General features: G+C 43.9%; 1 long non-coding RNA gene across 1 annotated transcript in view; it reads right to left on the bottom strand.

Annotated features, from left to right (window-relative positions):
* LOC144165287 (uncharacterized) overlaps nucleotides 1–22,489 on the bottom strand; it is a 64,016-nt gene extending 41,527 nt beyond the window's left edge. Inside the window, exons 1-3 of the long non-coding RNA XR_013321441.1 lie at nucleotides 22,233–22,489; nucleotides 21,755–21,908; nucleotides 918–1,071 (exon numbers count right to left, since the gene is read on the bottom strand). This is a non-coding gene — a long non-coding RNA (uncharacterized LOC144165287). The remainder of the gene's footprint in view (nucleotides 1–917; nucleotides 1,072–21,754; nucleotides 21,909–22,232) is intronic.
* Nucleotides 22,490–22,865: the final 376 nt, after the last annotated feature.

The following is a 22,865-nucleotide window of genomic DNA, read 5'->3' as shown; positions in this document are numbered from 1 at the left end:
AAGCCGAACTAATGTGTTGAGATTTTTATAAAGATGAAAGTTAATCAGTTGGTTACGGGTAATATATGTTACGGTAATTTGCTTTTTTTCAATAAACGTGACGAAAAAGGTGCGATTAGATTCTATTATCTCTACTCTTCCGGAAGTTGAACGGCCGCTTACACCAGTTTCCACAACGAAATAACTGTTCTGTTCCCATAGAGCAGTTATTTTTGACGTTTCCGACAGTTCGCAAGGCTTGTTTTTACAGGTGGCAAGTGTGCGTCCATGTATCTGCTAAGACGGGGAACACAGGTTTCGTGCTGTCCTCGGGAAGCAGTCATTTTTCTCAAAACTCCTTTTTGTGAACGAGGTAAGCAGTTTGCCTACTTCATCGGGAAAGTGAACCGCTGGTTTAATAATTCATTAAGCCCTTTCCCAGCGGAAGGTGCACTCCACCGACCACTCGATCAGCGACACCTATATCTATGCCGGCAGATGGCACTTCCATTTGCATTAAAGAGGCAATTGATGCCTGGAGTTTCAGATGGAGGTCTTCTGCCGGGGATATTCTCTGCGTGCTTCATAAGGGGTAATCGGTGGTGATGGTCATTGATGTGACGTAATATTGAGTAGGTAATTGCTTGCGAAAGTAATGCAATTTACTCAGAGTGGCTGGTTACTTATTAGTGTGGCGTAACAGGTTATGCGGGTCAATTGCGGTGCAACTCTTTCTGTCACCTTTATAGTAGTGCATCATGCCTCACTTCTACGTCGGAGTTCTAAAAGTTTGGGCGTCCTGTGCTGATGTGACTCCAATTCGAAGTGTTGTTTGTATTAGGCGTGTACTGTTTTCAGGACGGTGAGCGCTAACGAGAAGATACTCCGTTGTGATTTGTGGCTTTCGTTTCTATTGCGTCTCTGTCGGAACAGCTTACTTTTCCCGATCCGTGATGGGTAGCCATGTGGAACCATGCCTTCACTGTGCCTGGAACCGTGACATACAAGCCATCACGCCACTTCCTGTCCACAGAATCAGATTGCTGCTTTGACATTGCCATCTCCAGAGTCAGGGCAGCCGGGCTTCGGCCACTGTAGAAAATAGAACGCATGCTGTGCATTTTGAAGAATCGAAGAAGAAATACAAATTACCTGTATTTTGTTAGTACCTTCTTCGCTAGATACAAACAGGCCAAATGAAAACTGTCTTCTTTATTGGGTCCAGAAATCGCACTGAGAAAGCAGTTTTAATACCCCTGCTTTATTGGTGGGTCGTGATTTTACAGATTATCTGGTCGCATGCGGAGCAAGTACAAATGCAAAATTCATTGCTCTAATAAAAATTCAATCAGGAGCCAGAACTAAAATCTTCACTTAAATGTACTCCTGTGCTTTTACTCCGCAAGTACTAGCAATCTACTGCTGCCTATTTTGCCGTGCAATCTGTAAATCCTATTTTGCTCCGAACTTCTTTGTAAAATCCAGTCTTTTTATTGATAACAGAGTTGCACTTAGAAAAATGCACAGCAGAGGAAGGGGGCTAAGCACCATGTGGCTGCCTGACATTAGGAAGAAAGTCACCTTTTGGGGTGAAATACTAAACTGGCATCCACAACATGGCGCGCAATGAGTACGACCTTGCTAAAGATGTACCTTTGGCTAACTAACGTTCCGCCTAAACATAGATGTCATGCGTAATATTGGCCTTCAGGAACTAGCAAAATACCACTGAACAAATTCGTAATGCCATGTCGTCTCTTCTACTGGCTATAATTTGTTTATTCATGAAGATCGTCGATTGCGAACTATTCGCGTGCACACTAAACAGCGATACTCCGGATACGGAGTAAATAGATTTTCCTCGAGCCCACTCCGTTTTTGAAGTATTTTTTGTTTAGAGGGGTAGCCACGTGAAACCATGCCTTCACTGTGACGGGAACCGTGACATACAAGCCATCAATCCCCTTTCTGTCAACGGAATCAGCTTGCTGCTTTGACATTGCCATCTCCAGAGCCAGGGCAGCCGGGCTTCGGCCACTGTAGAAAATGGAGCGCAATACCCAATCCTGTCCAATCCCCGGGTAGGGGGGAGATGTTTTGCCAATAATTTTTCGGGCTATTTCTTGCTGTTCAATACTCCGCGAAGGAGATGTTTGCAGGCATTTATTGAAGCATTTTATGTAATTCAGAACACCGCAGTACGATGGCGCATTTGTACGCTTCCGGTGCAGCATTTCATTACAGCCAAAGCTCTACCATGTAAAAAAGTGTTTTCCAGCGTCGAGTGGATTATCTTCTGTTCTTCTGAAACCCGCTGAGCGAGGACGTTGGATACTTGCAAAGTACCAAAAATGTATTTATTGCATTGCCCTACTCATCATACCAAAACTTCCACAGTAAAACAATAAATTGTTCCTTGATATTACAAATACCAAGGCAGGCATTTGAGCTTAAAAAGTAAAACATATTTGCTTTCGGAATAAATACCCACATATATAAACATATCAGCAAGAAAAAATAAATACACCTAAAGTCGACAAATAATTCTCATCAACCTAACGCTCAATAGAACACATAACATATCGTAGAAGTTTGCGCAGCTTCCGGCATTGAGTTCATGGCTAGTTTATACTACTCAGTGAAATGTTGGTGGTTTTGTGTTGGCTACAGCAGGCCTTTTTTAATATAGGCGAATGGAAAAATGCTCATGTGTCGATAATTAGGGGCATGTTGGAAACCCTAGCTAGTCAGAATTATCCGGACCCCTGCACCACGGTCCGGAACCCAGCCGGGGTTCATTTGAGGCGCTCAAAAATAACACAGGCCGGGAAGACAAGGGCACGGGCTAAATTCCATGCAAATTTTATCGAACCAGGTAAAACATATACGAGCACAAATACGGCTTACAAGAGCTGACATCTGGAATATGGCTCCGGTCCTTGTCGTATTTGTCCGTGTCATTTTTATGTGCTTAAGAACTTTATAAACTTTTAAATAGCACTAAACTCAAATCATTGTACACTTAGGAGTGTGAACGAGATAACAACCAATTTTGTGCATCAACGTTGGTTTTCTCCTACACCCTTTGCCTACATGGTTGGGGCGTGAGGAAGCTCGGTGAACAATGATACGTACCGGCACCACTTGTGGAAAACGAAATCTAAGGTTACACGACAACGATTTTCTCAACCGGAAGGGGTGTGAAGCGGGAAACAAGTGCTTGAAGCAACATCACCTTGACCATGGTGCTTGAAGGGACACCTCTTTGACAGCAAAGTGCTAAAACGCAGCACGTTTTCTGTGCATTTAGATAGGGAGACCGAGAGAGAGAGAGAGAGAGAATTACCTTCGTTTTGAAAGCAAGTTTGCCTAGAACTGAATGGCGGCTCCCGGCCGAAGGCTCGCGGCAACTGTGGCAGCCCGGTCGAGTACAAGTAGTTGAATCTCCGCTTTCAAACTGCTCGCCGCGTCCTACCACTGATCGATGCTCGAGGTAGGGCGACGGGTTCAGAGGACAGACACACGTGATGTGCGTGACAGTGTCGAGGGGGTCACATAGGGTACGACAGTTGGTGCAAGGAAACGGAGTAGGATATACCTTGTGAAGGAGACAACTGGCGGGTGACTTGGACTGGAGGACTCACCATAGGCATTCCTGAACCTTGAAAGCAAATGTCGCCCCCTCTGCCACTGCAGTTGTTCGGCAGCAGTACACCGGGCAGGAGCAGTACACCGGGCACAATGGTCACTAACCTATTTTGCTTCATGGTACAAGTTTTTGCTGCCGTACTTCAAGCACTGCAAGTTCAACCGATATCGACTCGTCGCGCTGTAACTGGATTACCGACGAGCCATGTTATGAACTCAAGCTTCACGCTATCAACTCAAGGCGACTGTTGGCGGGCGAATGGCAGGACCAACGTGACATTTTTGGAAGATCGGATGATTGCCCCTCGTTCGGCGACGTCACACCATGTGACAATCTCGGATGCTACAAAAGGCTTCGCTTCGTCTCCGGTAGCTAGTGGGTTCTGCGGCAGTACACCGGGCACAATGCTCGCCAACCAATTTTGCTGCATGGAGTAGGTTAGTAATTACATGCCTGTGAAATGTTATAGTAGCGATAACCGATTTTTAGTACGGCTGCCTTGCCCACTGAAGCTTAGGAATTCCTTTACCGGTACTGTTTCTTTTGGACTAAGCTTTCTCACATGTGGTGACGTCGAACCAAACCCATGTCCAACTGACAAAGAAATGTTAACTAAACTTCTGGAGGGCCAAGATCACATCACTTGACCGCATCCGTTAAAACAACCCTAACGAGGCAGGGTGAGATAGAGGAGAATGTTTTGTCCATAACAAAAAGGCTTAAAGGGTTGGAACTACAGTTGACAGCGATGAATGCGCTAAAGATGCAAGTCAATAATTTGAAAACCATCGTTGAACGTCTCGATAGAAATACGTCCTATCTACTGAATAAGGTCGATGACTTAGAAAAGAGAAGTAGGAGTAACATTATTGTCTATGGCCTCAACGAACAAAGCCACGAAACAAACAAGAACCTAAATGATAAAATAAAAAAACAGCTGTTTCAAGAAAAACTGGGGCTTACAATTACTAGCATGGGGCGGTGCCACAGATTAGTCAAGCCCAGAGACATGAGCCCCTACTTTATCGTAAACTTGCAGGACTACCGTGGGAAGGACTGGATTTTTGGTGCGAGCAAAAAATTGAAGGGAACGGGTTTGTCGGTAACGCCTGACTTCTCAAATAATGAACAAGAGATAAGAAAAACAGTATGGCAAAGCTCGGATGACGAAAAAGACGTTGGCGCAAAAGTCAAACTGATTTTGGATAAGCTTAGTGTCGACACAACAAAATTTGTGCGGGATGTTGTGACATACAGACGCTATGAGGTAATCAAAGCTGGGAAATGACTTCAAAAAGAATGTGGGCTGGCTTTCGTAATGTTGAATATTAACTTCCGTAGCATCCTAAATAAAGCTGCTCTGCTGGAGAGTTTGTTTATTGAACACGACCAAGACATAGCTGTACTTACCAAAATATGGTTAAATAGCGACATTTAGGACTGTGAATATATACCAAAGAAGTATCATATGCTTTGCAATGACCGCAACAGAAGAGGGGGCTGAAAAACGATCGTTTTTGGGATTCACTTCGAGTTATAAAAACGCCAGATGTTTTGTTGACAGAAAGTTTCTTTTGCAAATTTTATATTGTAAATGTTAAATACGTCTTGGGAGCTGTTTACCATCCACCCAGCTCCCCTGCCACTTTTTTGGGAGGATTGAAAGAATATTTACATAGCCATGTTAAAGCAGAAGACAAACTGATTAGAGCTTGCGATTTCAATTACCTAATATTCACTGGTTCAATTTTTGTTCTCTGATCGTTACCACTTAACAACAAAATGCTTGACATTGCCTGCATGTTCGATTTACTCTAAGGCGTAGACGATTACACTTGGATCCAGAATGACTCTCAGGCAATTCTTGATTCAGTTTTTGTAAGCGGAACTATTACAAAGTGTCATGTAAGGGGACAGCTGGCATCTCTGATCCAGTGGCTGTAGTATTAACTTTATTGAACGTTCCTTCTACCAGTTCAGACAGAATACAGTTTTACCCAAATTTCTCGAGGGCCGATGACGAAGCTGTTCTTGATGCCTTGGATCTTCACTACGATACATTTCATAACAGCACGTGTGTTATCAATAATTTGTGGTTCTTGTTTAAAGGTATTGTCTCCGATTGTATACGTTTTGTCCCTAGTATAGCGAAAAAATCGCACAATTACGACTCTTCTATTACTCGAGAGGCGTTACAATTGCAGCGGAAACTTCAGCGCCTTAAAAAAATGATAAAATTCAAGCACTTTTGAAATCAAAACATAAAAATAATGAAGCGTCGAGTCAAATAAAATTACGAATATCTGCAGATAAATCAAACTATTACGGTACAACGATTCCAAGTTTAATCATGGGGTCGCCCCAGCGGTTTTGGCGGTTGGTAACAGCCACCTCAAGCTCAAACAACATATTTCTGATAGACAACCAATTCGAATATTTCAAGTCTGTATTCACGAAGGATGAGGGCAATTTGCCTGTATTTGCTGCGACTTGTCCGAGTATTCCCGAACTAGTTCTTTCCGAACAGGGTATTCTAAATTTGCTCTTGAAGCTCTAAACCAAGAAGTCTTCTGGCCCAGATGATATTCCCAATACGTTTTAAAGCGTTATGCAGCATGTTGCGCTAAGTACTTATTTGTTTTACTCTCTAGGTCTATGAGTCAATGTGGGTTACGGGATTACTGGGGTACATCCAGAATCAAGCCGATACACAAAAAAGGAGAAAAGTCGCGTATTCCAAATTATCGCCCAATTTAAATTTTATTCACTTTATGCAAAATTTTTGAACATATATTACATAATCACATTTCTAATTTTCTCAAACAGAGTAACGTCCTTAAAAAATTTCACCATGGATTTGGGCGCAGTCATTCTACCTGTACGCCGTTAGTTGAGACTCTTCACGACTTTGCTAGTGCAATTATAATAAAATTCAAACGGACGTTATTTTTATGTATTTTTGAAAGCATTTGATACGGTTTCTCACAATAAACTTTTGCACAAATTAGACACCGTAATAAAAACGAGAACAAGTCGCATGAATTTATACCTATCTGACGGCAACAATTAGTTTGTTTCAATCGTACGTCATCCAGATATGTTCGTGTTGATTCTGGAGTTCCCCAGAGATTTATGCTAGGGCCCTTATGGTTCTTGAGTTTTACAAGCAACATTGTTAACGGACAGCCAGTTGGTATCAAACTGTGCGCCGATGATTGTATATTGTACAACAAAATTGAGTGTGCTGGTGGTCAATTTAGGTCAATTGTGACTTTGAAAAAGATGTGGATTGGTGTAGGCAGTGGCAAATGAGCATTAATTTTGACAAAACCGTGTTCATAAAAACAACACACAAAATCCTCTCTTTCACACATCTACACTGCTGGCGACAGTAGTATGACAGAACGACACCAATATAAATACCTGGGTTTGTGGATTTCAAACAATCTTAACTGGAATAAGCATCTGGATACTGTCACGGCTAATGTTCTTCGAAAACTCTTCTTTTTAAGACGTGGTTTAAAATTCTCAACCCTCTCTCTACGCCTTCTAGCTTACAACACAATTATTCGTTCCATCCGGAAATGATTGTGGATCCATACAATCAAAGCAATAATAAAAAAATTAAAAAACAATGAAAAAAAAGCGGTAAGGTTTGTACAGAATTCATACGGGCACCCATCGCTAACTGCACTTCTTCATAAGAGCAACCTGCCAACAGTATCTGAAAGCAATCGAATACCACGTCTTAAATTTTTCTAATTAATAGTTACTTGGCAGTACGCTGTTGACACCTCCAATATCTTTCACTTTTTCACTGGTTACGATACAAGTGGCTGACATGTACTAACAGTATTACCACTCAATACACGAAATAACTGCTTCAAATGCTCATACTTCACGGGAACCTTTGTCGATTAGAACAACTATCTAACAATGCGGTAACATAAAAATCACTTAAGGCTTTCGAGTCGCATCTGCTCATGTGATGCATCTTTTTTCTGCTTTCTGTATATTTGTGTATGTTTCTGTGTGCGTTTTGCCCTGAAAGTTACTCATGTAAAATATGTTTCTTCCACCCTGCTAAGATCTTGAACAAAGATCGCAGTATTTCTAAATAAATAAAATAAATAAAACATCAACTGTCTTGCCTACTAGGTCTTTGCCGCAACTGGTGCATGACGTGTTGTAGTTCATGCAGTTTCTTATATCTACCCTACATGATGCCCTCTACCGCCGAACTCTTTGAGGCAATTATCAGCTAGAGGCGTCATCCGCGCATAATCTAAATAAACTTGTTCAAAAACTGTTTGAGACATTGAAATCAGAGAAAGCGTGGTTGGAACCGGCCGAAGCATCTGTACACGGTGCACTGGCTGTTCCGGTCTCGATCGTAGAAATGTTGAATGGGATTGTGGACAAACCGAAGGCGGAAAACGGCAGTCTTGTTGCAGGTAACAAGGTGCAGTATGCAAGGAAAGAGAGCTTGGGCAAACGTGTCTTCGACTTCAGCATTATTCTCGACTGAATAACATTGAGCTAAAGGTTATTCCTTGTACTCAGGCTGAACAGTGCGACTACATCGTGAAAAGAAAGGAATCTACGATGGGCTGCTCAGTTGGTGACAGCGACATTGACGTAGCTTAACGCGTTCCTACAAAGTCCCAGAAAAACCAAAACATCATCGTTCGTGTCTTCTGCTCTCGGGCAAAAAAACCCAATTTTATTGCAAAGGCGACTTATCCATCCACGCAGACCTCAACAACATTTCCCAGTGGTGTCCCATACGCAGAATGGACCTATACTAACAAATGCAAATCCATGCGAGGTTCCCGTACTCACTTAGAGTGCGCAGGCGGTTACCGTCACAACTATTGCCTGGAATCATTCTATTTGTACCGTTACCTGGGTGTCCCCATTACTAACACCCTTTTATTAAAAACACATATAGAATACATAATCGCCAAGGCTAATCCAGCTTTTGGTTACCTCAAAAATTTGCCCACCTCCCCGCGAGGGAAACCCTGTGCAGATGCGACGCATCGTTGGATTCACTTGGTGTTTCCGTTGGATTGATTCTGAAATCGCGTGAAACGTGTCGGGAACGCGTATGTTTACTATGTTTTATGTTTAATATTATGTTTTTTTGGCCAATCTTGGTCAATCTCTCTAAGTGGTATGCTTGGGGCTTCGCTGTCGCAACCAACTTTACTCCATCATTGTTGCTGTAAGTGGGAGTTTCTTTTCTTTTATTGCAAGTGTTAATCATTGCCCCATCATACGTTGTATCAGTAGCTTCTCGACGTAGTTTAAATGAGTCAATGATATAAGGCGCGTTCGTAGCATTTGATTCTGTCTTGTTTTTGTGGCGCAGTGGGAAGAGCACCATGTACCTCCCGTTCCGCCCGCAGGATCATGGGATCGAAACCGGGCGCCGCTAAGCATTATTTTTTTATAGTATGGGGGAAGGGGTGTGGACGGACAACGCCGTAGGGAGGGACAAGGCGAGTGAATGAGATACAGTCGCATCTAAAAAGAATTCTTACTTGGCTTCATCGTACTTAGAGTTACTGCTGTACACCAAGTAACTTTGCCCACAATTAGAGCACGAATCTGCAATTTGGAATCCAGGCCATGATGCACTAACACACGCAGTCGAAGGCATTCACAACCGCTCATCTCGTTTCACTTTGGGTAACTATCATCGTACAACCAGCCTAACTGTCATGGAAGCGATTTAACATCCTCCATTCCTTGCAATCTGCCGGAAGCAGTCTTGAATTCTTCTTTTACGCTAAATATTCTGTGAAAATCCGCCAGTGCGCTCGCTCTTGATTGTACCTGCCTGATTTATACCATCGCGTCGCGATAATTTGTAAAAAGGTCAACGTGGCTCGCTGTAACACATCAGGGTACCTTCAGTCCTTCTCTCCCCCAACCAGGAATGTCTACCAGCCAACCTAACAAGCATAGCTGACCTCATACTATTAAAAATGCATTGTCAAACCTGGTTTATTTGTTTCATGTGTCATGCACTTCTTTTCTTTTTTCTCTTGATGTTAATTTTGAAATTTTGCATCTGTTTTCTTGTGTGTCTTTTGGGTATCTTTGAGGTATATTACACCTCCCCTCTGCAATGTACGCTAATATACCTTGAGGGTATTTTCACACACTAAATAAATAAAAGGATAAGCTCCGTACGAAGGATTTCTGGTTCGCGGGAGGACAGAAGTATCAAAAGAACAGACTGTTTGGAAAGCTCTGCTCCGAAAAAAAGAGAAAGAATGGCAATTCCTTTCCACGAGCAACTGGCATACAAAGCCTAGAAAGCCTGGTGATAGCAAGGCCCTCTGCATGGCCAGTGACCGAGACCTAGACGCTTTTGGAAAGACTGGGCATGCGGTGTGATGGCGCTTCGGGTTTACAGGTTTACACACAAAACGACTCTGTACCTGTCAACTGATTAGCAAAACTCATTCCTCACAGATTTAGTTTCTTCGGGCACACCTTATATGCGCGCACCCTCAATAAATATCAACAGTTTATGCTCACAATAGCTATCAAGGATAAACCATTGGCAGCCATTCATATGCATTTCCGAGACTTTGCTGTCAACTGATGGCAAAGAACTTGTACGGCATTCCGTCCTATCCATTTGAGTACTGTAAGAGAGACACAAGTGCCCATGGGGGCGCCGAAATATTCGTATCTACGCCCATTATGCACAAGCGACGAATGGATCTAAATCTTACAATAGCAAATTGTGAATCTGTATGTATCCAATTCGATGAGGAATTCACCTTACCTCAGGGCCGTGCAACCAACCTAGGCTTCGTCTATCAGTCGATATCGTCTTTGTCAGAATTTTGCAGTAAAATAAACAACCACTTGCCACAGTATCGATTAGAAGATAAAAGGCCGTCATAATGGGTGATATCAAGATTAACCATTAGGCAAGTGATCCACTGCAGCCACTATCGGATACACCAATTACTTTCTTGGTTATGGTTTTCAGCCCATAATTTTTTCTGGTGTGACGTTTTCATCAGGAAACACAAGCACATTCTTTGGCCCTATATTATCAAAGGCAGTTTATGTCCGTGGGTGTGACATTCTCAAGAGCGACATAACTGATCACTGTCCAATCCCCTTTGTCTCCTAATAATTCCGGTTCGTTTGATAGGCCTGTATTAAACAAAGACAAATTTATCCAACTCGACGGCGATGCTGAGTTGTCGGGTTATGCGTTATTGACCTACGCAGATGCACCTTATAGTATATTCATGTCTAATATACAGGCTTGTCAAACCTTTTTCAGACCGCAAGCAAATTCCCAGAGAAATTCGCAGCTCTACACAATCCCTAGCGAAGTCTCATATATGACTACACGGGACAACTTGTACATGAATAAAAAGAGGTCTTTTAAACATTTGAGGCATTTTTTTAATAGGACGTATCCACCTAACGCGAATTTCCGACACAAGCGGAAGTTTGTTACCGGACCTAAATGCAACGCCGTCGAAGCTATTATAAGATATATTGAGCAAGGGGAAGTTCATGGCAACAAGTAATAAAAATTATGCCATGAATTGAGCAATATTGGGATGTTGAGTTTGAATTTGGCTTTTACTAAATTGAAATACTCAAGTTGATGCGGCATTCAAACAAAAAGTTTATTTAAATAGACTGTCAAGGATGGTGCGATTTACTTTTGGTTTGAAAGGCACGAAAATATGCAACAAGAATTCAAACCCCCAGAACTATACCATGGAAGCAGGTGAATTTTCTTGGCACCATTAGCAGCTCCTTTTGAATTCTTCCCGAGAATACGTTCCTCGGCCACGTCTGAGGCCACTCATGAAGTAAGGAAGCTCGTCATTGCTTCGTCATAAATTTAAAAAACCCTTCTCAAGAAGGCTGCTCATGTGCTCTTTTTCACCCCAATGAAGTAGTTCCTACTTCCACAGGGAGTGGGGATTTGCCATTGCTTGCAAGCAGCGGCTATTTATTAAGGTATTAAAACGGTAAATATTGGAGTAAAAAATAAATATAACTACAGTTATTTTGTTGGCACGGGTGAGGCGAAATTAAGGCACGGTTCGACACCTATCAGTTTAATTTTATTCACCTTTTTCTTCCATTCACTACGTCATTTACTACTATGGTCAGATATTTCACCGATGTCCTGATTGCCGTCTCAATTCATAATAGGCCAGCTCCGGAAAGCAGAAAAAAAGCTTCCGGAAACACACATAAAACAGTATAAACAGTGAAACCAAAAGCAAACTTCTATTGGGCACATAAATGTGGCTCATTTTGATGCGCGAAACCACAGGATCTGGCTTATTTTCCATACGATTTGCGTACATGTTTTCAGGGCGTTATTCCAACAATTTTCTTGTCACCCCTATTTTTAGGGAAAGTTGCCGAGCTTTCCTTGTCAGAGGAGTTTTATGCGACTGAGTTTCGGTTTGTGGATCTTGGTTATTTCGAAAGAAAAACGCACTTCTGTCACCATACTCATACAGCTCAAATCTAGCCCATTCAATACTAAGCGATACCAATAATGACATACAGTGGCTATAATGGCAACGCTACTGAGCTACTCACGACTAATAGATTACTTCAACACGCGGTGTGTTCAAATAAAGCCTTGGTATTCCTATGCAGCAATCACTTAATAAACTGATACCTACGATCATATTTCACCACGAAACAGTAAATAATGGCAATTCTACCGGTTTCGCCTCAAAAATTAACTTTTAACTGCAAATGTGAATACTACCTATAGCAAACACACTGCTTATTTTGCAGCAATTTCAAACTCCAATAGGCTCCTTAGTGAAATTGAAACGCGAACATTTATAAAGGCGTTCAGAACACCACTTTCTTGCTACCTTTTATGACGCTTAACATTGCATAAACACATTTTGACAACTAGTATATTTTGTAACTTTTCTTCTTTTGTTCATCTGTACACTGTTCTACTTTCATTTTATTTTTGTGAAGCTTGCATCTCTAACATTTTTGGAATTTTTGTATGTACTTGCATACAGGAGGTCCCTTTACAGCCGTCTGCTAGGGCACGTCTTTCAGCAAACTCACCTATGTATGCCGTTTATAAACAGACGATAAACATTATTATTCTTTTTCTTGGTGCGGGATGAGTGGCCACAGCGATAGCGGCGTCGGGAGTGGAGGTGATGCTCCGTTATTTCTTGGTACGAGAGGGGTCTATCGCGTGCCGAGAGAGCACTGTAATAAGGGTTGGGAGTATGCCAAGTACCACTAACAAGTTCTTATGCTGCACTGTTGGCCGCTTCGTTGCCTGCCACCCCACTGTGGGAGGCCCAGTTTGGGACAGGGTCCAGACGATGTTGACTGCTTTTGTAGGGGATTGTGGAGGAGACGTTTGAGTGCTGTAGCCAAAACTGCGAAATATGGTGTCCACCCGGAACCGAACCGAACCGAAAACCGGAAACGAGCCGGTGCTTTTGCCCGAACTGAACCCGAAGCGGAACCGTTATTTTTAGGGCATGCTAAACCCGAGCAGGAACTGAATCGAAAAAAAAGATAACGCCTACCGTTTAATATAAATCATTTTTCTTAACCGTTGTTATTTGTGCGCAGTCAATGCCATTCAGGCCTCTGTTCCTTTACGTGCCTGGAACTTCGTACCAGCTCACGCACTTTCCCCTCCATGCCACTTACCTACTATAACTCCATGATGTTTGGATTTTTGTGGCGCAAGGCCGACTGAGGGCAAAGAGCGCCAAAGTATGGTAGGTTCATTTAGGTGATATGAATGTAAAAGTAAATCATTTCAGTAAAAATAAACAAAGTAAAACACAAGGTAATGACGATGACTGGTGTAAAGAGCCAGGTTGTCATGATGCATGGTAAGAGATGACATTTAGAAACTTGACATAAGTGAGAAACTTAAAAACACGCTCGATGAAAAATATGGGCTCGTCTCTTAAAAAGTACGATGGGTGAAGCGGGATGTGTTGTCTGTATAGTTGTGGAAAGTGTTTGCGTCGTGTTGTGTCAAGTGCCTTGCATTGAATGAGTATGTGGATTACGGATAGGCCCTCTCCACACCCGCTACACAGGGGTCTTGGAGATCCCGTCAGCAGCTGGGAAAGTGTTAATCACTATAATTCACTTTTTGTAGCAACAGGGGAAAGGAATGAGCCCAAATGCAGCAATGGTGTGTTGCTGCTAGTAGAGCGAGCAGAGTACGAGGTTGAAGAAACCAGACCAAACGTAATGTTATTCTCGCCTGCTTGCAGGTGATATTGACGACTTTTCCCTTCCATCGCTGCGACGTTATTGGAGCAATCGGGCTGCAAGAGTGCTTCAATGCGCAACGGTGAAAGCCCCCACCGGATCTGTGTGAACGTTTTGCATTTCATTATGTGCCTAGAAGGCCTCACATTGGCAAGGTGTAAATACTTAAGGAGTGTGACCACAAGACGTGCTCAGTGGCTAAGCCGTTTGCCGTTGACCACAGGTGGGTTCGATCACCCTTCTTCGTGACTGTTTTGTGAAGTATATGGAAAACGAGAACATCCCTGTGTCGTGATTACGACCGGAGTTACATATCACCAGGTCGTTGAAATTATCCTGCCGAACTGCAACACACGCCGCTCCTCGGAACAGAGGTGTAGCACGGGTCATCAAACGCGCCAATATTAAAATTGTGTTCACACAGAAAAACAACAAAATACAAAGGGCGCAAAATGTTGGTCCTAAAATATTGTGGAAAAAGTACGTAACCTCGAGTAAAAAACACCAGAATGTAGATATTGGTCTATACTTTTCTTTGTCCGATTTTCACAACCAAACGTGTCAATAATGCAAAGGAAGCGAGTGACGTTGCCAGGTTTTCAGGATGGTAGAGCGGAGAAGTTACTTTTTTTATTTTACAGATACAAATGTAATAGATATATCTTGGAAACCCTTTGGCGTTAGGCGTTTTATTATTCTTTTCGCAAGAAACTGCATCCGTGTACCTTGTCTTGGAAGCAAAAACAGCATCAAAGAAGCTGACAGGCGCGGAGAGCCATGCCAGTACAACACACTCCCATCCACCTAGCGCTCTTCTTTTCTGCTTGTTCTTCAGTTTTCTCTCTTTCAGCTCTAAATTGTTTTCAAAGATGCACGTCCAGTGACTGCCCAAATCGCTACAATTACTCATACTGCTCCTCATTACCGGAGGGGAAGTACTGGTCTCGACGAATGCGCCTCGCCAGAAAAGTTCCATCTCGTTCTTCGCGCGTCAAATTTTTCTGAAACTTTGTAACGAGATAATTTGTGATAATATCCCCAACGTAGCAGACGAAACGATGGGCGTGGGTCCGGTACGAGGACATATTCATTGTCACGCACACAACCGGTATATTACCGCAAAACCAACTTTAGTTGTCACAGCAATTTTTCAATACCTGAGCCTCAATTCGGTAAGGCATTCGATTCTAATCGAAAGGCGTGGGTTCGGTCCCCACTCTCGGCGCGTGTTCTTCTTTCTTTCTTTCTAACGTAATTAATAAAAAAAGTAATGTAGCGTCACTAACGGTAAAAAAATAGTCTAACCATTCCCCTATGCCTTCTTTGGTGTTGTAGACTGCCGGCATTTCTTTCTGTATTTCCTAACGAGTCCCTCATTTCCAAACCCTATTATCGTGCGAAAGCTTAGCGAGGGCCTAGGTTCTGGCAGCCTTGATACCAAGGTAGCTTAAGAGGGTTTCCCTGCCAGTTACTCGCTTATGACAGGCTGTGCACGTTCGCGACACGCCAAGGGGGAGGAAAAGAAGGTCCCCTTCTCCTCGTCTAGTCTGCGTGGCGCTGGCTACCACCCTCAAGCGTCAGATACAGTTGTAGTAAATATAAATATCCCAGAAAGTGAAGGTGAACACAGTCGCCCAGATTGCCGAATTGATAAGGCATTCCAGAACTAATCGAAAGGCTTGGGTTCGGTCCCCACTCGGGGCGCGTGTTTTTCTTTCTTTCTCACTTAATTATTAAAAAAATATTGTAAAGTCACTAACGGTAAAAAAATACTCTAACCATTCCCCTATGCCTTCTTTGGCGTTGTACCGGTGACGCGCATGTAAACTCACTGCTCGTGGCGGTGTGTGCTTTGTAGTTTTTCCCTGCCGGAGACACCGGATGTTTTTGGGCCTTTCGCCACCCGTGAACTTGTCGCATTTCCTGTTATCCCCTGCACCCGCGTTCATGCAGTGTGTTCCTCCTTGCCTCTTTCTTGCCTCCTCCTTGCCACCTTGTTCCTCCCTCTTCCGTTCGCCTTCTTCTTTTTCCCCCCTTTTTTTGAAGGCTCTTTTTCGCCTGCCTTTGGCAGAATAAGCTCTGTATGGTGTGTGTGGTCGTTTGTGTGTTTGTTTCCCATGTGGCTTGTGTTTCGGGGCACCGCCCCCCCTCTGAGTCCGTACGATGTTACCCAAAGCTTTCATTCCTGAGGAAGAAGACCTCAGGTCGAAACGTTGGAAATAAAGTCTCCGAAGAGCGTTCTTCTACTTTGTGTATATATATATTTGTATATATATATATATATATATATATATATATATATATATATATATATATATATATATATATATATATATATATATATATATATATATATATACATATATATACTTGAGAAAATGGTAGACGCACGACTAAAGACAAAAACAGTGGTTTACTGATGTTTCGACTGCGGGACCAGTCTTCATCTTAAGTACACAGATGAAGACTGGTCCCGCAGTCGAAACGTCAGTAAACCACTGTTTTTGTTTTTAATCGTGCGTCTACCATTTTCTCAAGTATTTCTTCTGGCTCCTCGAGAAGTTTTCTTTTACTGCTTATATATATATATATATATATATATATATATATATATATAAATATATATATATATATATATATATATATATATACATATATATATCGAGATCATGAGGTTCGATGGGCCAGTATAAAAATTGTGAAAGAAGTCGACTGACACGTTTCCCGTTTTTGTTGCCAACAGTTTCGGAGTTAGAAACTCCTTCTTGAGGGCTGTATTTTAATTTCTCACATTGCGCCTTTATGCAAAAACTTCTGTGAGGGAGGGTTACTTCCCTCATCCCTGCAGGAGAGGTCGCGGGTGAGGGGTGTTTCAAACAGTTTGAGCAAGTGAGGCATTCCGATTGGCTAGAAAGGTGGAAGGTGAGGGAAGGGGAAAGAACACGGACGAAAAGGCAGCACGAAAAACGTAACAAGAGGGACACAAGCAAATACAAGATCAAAAACAAGAGTGAGTCCTGCGCGCTCCGCAAATGGTGTAACAGTAGTCAGCAGGAAAAGAAAAGGAGCAGAAAAAAACAAAAAAAGGGGGGGATGAAGGGAGACGGACATAAGATGGCGGCACAGGCATAGATCTTCGATTCGGTCAAACTGCAAGGTCGCATGCATGCACGGCCCGCCAAGTCAACACATGGTCCCCGCGCCATACTCGGAATTTCCTGTCCCATTTTCGGTTTTGTTTTATTACTGGTTAAACCTACAGCAGCTCTGGTACAAGAACTTAAGAGATGTGCTTGTTAAGGCTAAAATTGGGATCCCGAAACAACACTCAGGCTGCCGCCCATGCGGGAAAACGCACTGCAAAATCTGTCCCCTCACCACCCCAACCGACACGGCAAAATCTAGCTTTTCCAAATTTCCCTTCCGAATAAAAGAAAGCCTCGACTGTGATTCAAGTAACGTCGTATACAAACTGCACTGCGAAATGTGTGGCAAGGACTATATTGGCCAGACCGAGAATGCATTCCGACTCAGATTCTACAACCACAAATCCCACGTCACCTCACAGCCGGATCTACCATTTTCCAAACATATGCGCCTGCCGGACCATTCCATTGAGCATATCAGAATCACTCTTCCGCAGTCCGGCTTCCGCTCTTCCCTCGAACGCGAGCAGAGGGAGTCCTACTTTATACATAAATTCCAGGCATTCACCCATGGCATCAATGAGGACCCGGGCCGCCTCTCATTTTTGCGACAAAAAGCTGCGCCTTAGACGGAAATATCGGGACCTTTCGGGCATTGGAGGGGGTGAGCGCAGAACCGGGACCACCCATACAACTTAAAAAGAAAGCAAGAAGGAAAAAAATCGCGCCAATCCACCCCGTGAATGTGGTTGGAAAGCAAAGCTGTAAGCGGCAGCCATAACGATTACCCATGTGACGTCATTTAAATTCACTCACATCGCTCTACAAATAGTAAAACCATAGAGAAGTGAAATGCACTTAACCCCACCATTTATTACTTCAAAGAAATATTCTTGGTAAGGTTAAATCAATGCATGATGCATGAACGGTGTTTGGTTGAGTTGTATTGGTGTAGCACAAGAGTTGAAACTTTTTTTATAAAAGTAAAGTACGGTCCAACCCGGTGTTAGACGATCTCACTTCTACGTCTCTGCGCCACGGACGGAGGCTACGAGATTTGCGGCAGAGAAGGAGGAGGAGGAGGAAGAAATACTTCTGTTCAGATTTCTGAACGGCCCAGAGTGCCGCCCTGGGGAGTGATCCCTTCTTCTATGGGGCCCATATGCTGTCCGCGCGGCCTGTGTTCTGTCCACCCGCTGAGGCTGGGTAGGTAGAGGACAGCAGCATCTGGACAGCAGCATATCCCATTGCTCTTGTTGGGTAGTTGGCGGAAAGAGAGGAGAGTGCTCAGGGCTAAAGTCGCACATCCCGATTACGGGGCGGAGTGTTCCTACTTCTGAGCAAAATTGACATTCAGCGTCGTAGCGATTCGGATGCATTACGTGAAGACGCGTAGGCTGTAGGAAGGAGCCCGGATTGTATGAGCCGTAGGGTAGTTTGTTGTTCTCTGGAAAGGTCAGGGTAAGGCGGAGGTACGGCCTGTCTCAGAAGGCGATAATGCTCGGTTATCTCCCTGAACGTGCCAAGCGGGTCACTGCCCTCGTGCAGCTCCATAGCACGGGAGGTAAAAGCGCCGGATTGTTGGGTGGGCGTATTTGTTGCCCTCCATTGAAGCGTGAGGGGGTGTCCAGATGAGCTGAATGAAACCGTTTGGGGAGTGGTTTTTTAGCACGCGCAGAGCAGGTCAGGACACCGAACCCGACTGGTAATTCCAGTAGGCTTGCTGGGAATCGGTGACTACCTACCCTCCGAACCCCTGGTTGAGTGAGAGTCAAGGTGATGGCTGCCTCTTCTGCTGCTGTTATTTCTTGGATCCTAAGCGAGGTACACGCAAGGAGGTTGGTTCTGGAGGTAGCCGCGAAGATGGCGTATTGCTGCCCTCGATGTTTGGAGGCGTCTGTGTAGATAACTGCATGATCCCCAGCGAGGGTGGTGTTTAGCGCTTGAGCCCGTGCTTTTTGGTGACCCTCGTCATGTGAGGGGTTCATATTTTTAAAGAAAGGGAGCATCTTTAGTTTTAGTCGCCAAGAGTCTGGGAGTACGTCAAGAGGAGTGACATTCTAGGCTGCCCAGCCAATCTGGTGAAGCATGCGGTTACCCACCGCAGTTATGAGTCGGACCTTCTGGTTAGAAAGATGGCCTTCTATCAACTCTTCCACAGTGTTGTGTGGAGCACCGTGCTAAGCAGCCTCTGTGTGGACGCACTCATGAGAAGACCAATGGCCTGCTCGACCGCCTGTCTAATCATTATATAAAGCATCTCTATGTCTTCCTTGTTGAGAAGAAGACAGGGGGTTAACGTAAGTGACTGTCGAGAGGCCAAAAGCTTCAATTAATCGAAAGGTACCGGATTCCTTTAGGCCTCGCTTCTTGGTGGCAACTCGCCTGATCATGTGTATGATTTGAATAATGCTGTTTTTGAGGCGTTGCAAGGAGCCGTCACTCTTGGCGTTAGCCTCGAGATGTAAGCCCAGAACCTTGATGCTGGGGCTTGGAGTGATGGCCTGGCCATCAAGGAGTATTTGTATGTATTCCTTGATTTGGCGTGAGGGCGGACGAAAAGGAGCTGTGATTTTTTACGTGAACACTGGAGGCCACAGGCTTTAGCATATTGGCGTACTAGAAGTGAGATGCCATGCATTGATGTGAATTTCCTTTAATTTTTGTAACTCTTAGTACATGAGCAAGGTGCGCACGTGGCCGCAAGACGGGAGTGAGTGGTTACGTGACGCTTTCACGTGGCATTCAGCGAGAACGCAGGGGTTAAACCCGTAGATGTGCTTGGTGAGTACCCCACCTGGCTTCCCCGTCTCCGTTGGGCTCGTAGCTAAGTCGGTAAGACAACGGGCTCTCGCTTTGTTAGTCGATTAGTTCCAGGTTCGATTCCTGGCGGTGCCAGTAAATTCTTTTATTTATTCGCTGGAGTTTTCTGGTGACACCAACGGTCGCGAAAGAACCCTTGGGGGGTAGAGGTAAAAAGCTTTGCTTTAAAAAGGAAACCCCGCTTTAGGGACCAAGTCAAGCAAAACAAACGGGTAGAACGCCCCAACACCCCTCCCCCTCTTCCCCGCCCGTTCGGCAACCACCACCGTCTGATCAGTGACCTTGAACATCTGTGAGCGCGCCCCGCGGGCCCGCCGACGCACGGCGGCCTGAATTATGACCGCCGCACCACTGATAGACAAACGGCCGAAGAATGCGCCGCAAACGAAACCAAATCCAAGTGTTACTTGCTCCGCGGCTCGCTGGCCGCGTAGCAAGGCTTTGCCGCACCACTCGGTTTCGTCGAAGTGGCGCCAAGAACAGAGCTGCTGTAGGTTTAACCAGTAATAAAACAAAACCGAAAATGGGACAGGAAATTCCGAGTATGGCGCGGGGACCATGTGTTGACTTGGCGGGCCGTGCATGCATGCGACCTTGGAGTTTGACCGAATCGAAGATCTATGCCTGTGTCGCCATCTTATGTCCGTCTCCCTTCATCCCCCCCCTTTTTTTTGTTTTTTTCTGCTCCTTTTCTTTTCCTGCTGACTACTGTTACACCATTTGCGGAGCGCGCAGGACTCACTCTTGTTTTTGATCTTGTATTTGCTTGTGTCCCTCTTGTTACGTTTTTCGTGCTGCCTTTTCGTCCGTGTTCTTTCCCCTTCTCTCACCTTCCACCTTTCTAGCCAATCGGAATTCCTCACTTGCTTAAACTGGTTGAAACACCCCTCACCCGCGACCTCTCCTGCAGGGATGAGGCAAGTAACCCTCCCTCACAGAAGTTTTTGTATAAAGGCGCAATGTGAGAAATTAAAATACAGCCCTGAAGAAGGAGTTTCTAACTCCGAAACTGTTGGCAACAAAAACGGGAAACGTGTCAGTCGACTTCTTGCATTATATATATATATATGTATATATATATATATATATATATATATATATATATATATATATATATATATATATATATATATATATATATATATATATATATATATATATATATATATACACACACAAAGTACAAGTACGCTCTTCGGAGACTTTATTAAAGAAGGTTCCCGTTCTCCCCGTGTAGTCAGAGTGGCGCTGGCTACCACCCTCAAGCGTCAGATACACTTCTAGTAAATATAAATAGCCCAGAAAGTGAAGGAGAACACAGTCGCCCAGATAGCCGAATTGGTAAGGCATTCGACATGTAATCGAAAGGCGTGGGTTCGGTCCCCACTCTGGGCGCGTGTTTTTCTTTCTTTCTTTCTTCTGTATATTTAAATAAAATGTTTACTTCATTAACCGTAGTGAAAAAGAAAAGAGCCTAACCACACCCCTATGCCTCCTTTGGCGTTGTAGACTGCTGACCTATCTTTCTGTATATATATATATATATATATATATATATATATATTTATATTTATATATTCATACTTTTTGCATTAAGTCCCAGAGAAGTTGAGCATGAAGCCTGTCATATCTTTTTTTAAGGGACTGTTGCATGTGAAGTTGAAAGCACACTACACATGTCTATTCCTGGGTAGTGGACTTTGCATTTGAATTCTGGAAGCCCACATAATCTGCCCAGATATCATGTTACCAGAGCAGAAATTTAAACCACATCCTTCTGCTGGGTAGTTTTTGTTTACGTACAATATGCAGAACTCTTCTGTGTCTATTGTGCAACAGAAAGATGTTAGTTGTCAGCCGTTCTCACCTTCCATCGACGCAGCCTACTTTCTTGGATAGGGCGTCGTAGTAAATTATGAAGCAATCCCCGCCAACACCGGCTGTGTACGGCTGCACAACTTGCATGCAGGCTGCCATGGCAAGGACGGCGTCCGTGGCATTTCCACCTCGGCGTAATATCTCTGAACGAATAAAGAGCAGTGAACGTAAACGTTGAAAAGCAACAACTAAAAATCATGCTTGTTATTGTTCGCACCCTTTTGAGAGACTGTTGCACGGTATCTTAGAGTAACCTTGGTTTACGTCCAGATTGCGGCTCCAGAATAATTAGGCGCGCTCCACTTCCCATAAATATAAATGTTAGATGTAGCGTGCAACATATTTTTTCAGCTAGAACAGTTATACTCCTCCGGCCGGGATTCAAGTTGAAGCAGTGCAGCCCGCGGAAAAGTTTAAAGCACGGACATGCAAACACAACAATACTAAACAAGTGGAAGGGGACCCACCTAATCCGGCCTGGCTTGCAAGAACTTCCTCGCTAATGACAGCTGCGTGTGGCATAATTACGGGTAATTTCATTGAAAAGCGCCGTGATTTCTGCCAAGTAACTGATGCTAATAAATAACGGAGAGCGCCATTCCTAATGAAACTGCGCATGGTGAAGTGCTCAGCAAGGAAACTCAAGTGCGAATTTCCGTTTGGTATGCAGCACAATTGGCTCAAAACAGCGCAGCTGCCATGGAATGAGAATGCGGATGTGGATCGGAAGTGGGAACACAACTACAGAGTATACAGGCCACGGTTGCTGCATGCACGGGAACACACATGGCCACCAGCCCGTTAGGAAGGCCATACCGAAATAAACAACATCTGCGCTTTGAGGTACTCTTGCACTGTGCGTATCCCGAACTAATAGAACGCACTACCCGTGGTAGATGGCTTGTAAATGCTTCCACCGGGAAAGCGCAGCAATTTTCAAGTTGAAGGCGACCAATATTATCAATGAGATCAGCAATCATGTAGACTTCCAGCGGTCAGCGGATCCTAGAAATGGTTTCCACACATAATATTGGTTCAGCCGCCTCCCGCACGGTTCATTCCGCTGGTTAACGAAACAGGCGGCACTCCTATTCGGCTCC

The sequence above is a fragment of the Haemaphysalis longicornis genome, unplaced genomic scaffold (assembly GCF_048455015.1).
Source record: "Haemaphysalis longicornis isolate Haplotype H1 unplaced genomic scaffold, Haemaphysalis longicornis Haplotype H1 scaffold_14, whole genome shotgun sequence".
In the NCBI taxonomy this organism is placed as follows: domain Eukaryota; kingdom Metazoa; phylum Arthropoda; class Arachnida; order Ixodida; family Ixodidae; genus Haemaphysalis; species Haemaphysalis longicornis.
The sequence above is the reverse complement of the archived record's forward strand: the minus strand, read 5'-3'. Positions and strand labels throughout refer to the sequence as shown.